Source organism: Augochlora pura, chromosome 3, assembly GCF_028453695.1.
Source record: "Augochlora pura isolate Apur16 chromosome 3, APUR_v2.2.1, whole genome shotgun sequence".
Classification (NCBI taxonomy): domain Eukaryota; kingdom Metazoa; phylum Arthropoda; class Insecta; order Hymenoptera; family Halictidae; genus Augochlora; species Augochlora pura.
Window position 1 is genome coordinate 8141186 of NC_135774.1, and position 1013 is coordinate 8142198.

Consider the following 1013-nt stretch of genomic DNA (forward strand, 5'->3'; position numbering starts at 1 on the left):
AACAGATAAAACCACAAACTCTCTTTACAATATATCAAGTATGGAACTATAAATGGCATGGTGTCCGCTATAAACATGAACTACAATCTCAAACTCGAAAGTAGCAAAAAAGTTACGTCCGCATTGTAAATATAATTTAATACTAGATCTACGGAACTCGACAAAGTAACGAGTTTCAACTGCTTTTACGATTATGGCAGTTGCATTTGTAGAAAATTATTGAATGAACTTATTGCTTTTTGGTACTCGTTATGATAAAAATTATGCAAAATCAAAGTAAATATAGCTATTTTTATAAAGCGATGTAAAACGATTATCTTTAATACTCCGTAGTTCTAGTATTAAGCTTGATCTTTAGCAACGCCTTCGTATCATAGTCTTCGTAACCAAACGATAGAGAAGTGTCCTTAGATAGTAATAATATGTGCTTTCGAAGCTAGCCTTTTTAAGAGTAATTATCTGCACGATGCAATGGACAATAACCGTCCGAAAGAAAACAAATTCGAAGCACTTTTTGCATTGTCGAATTGTATAATATTTATTTAATGTACTAAGCGAAGTTTGAAGAAATAGTAAGCCTTTTGTAACATGTTGAAAATCAGATGATCGTTTGATACTTCTTTTTCAATGAAATTATATGAGTAATCCTTTTGTGAAGTCTCAAAGATATAGTTCTCTATTAATGGAGTAGTAATAAAATCTTAGTAACAGAAAATGATAGAGTTTCAAATGATGAAGTTTCGATAACTGATAATCGAAAATGATATTGTCTTCTTACTTTTTTTTTATATATATATTTTCAATGATGTACAATTATAGACACTTGAAAACAATGTCGAGTTTAATTAATACAATATGTGCGAGGATGTATGTAAAGTTTTAAAGAAGCAGATGAACTTTGGAGTTATCTTGCAAAACTCGAAGCAGTAGTGTTTAAATAAAACACACTTGAACATTCATGAAATTAAAACTATACTATCTTAATCATTATTAAAGGAAATTTATATTAAATC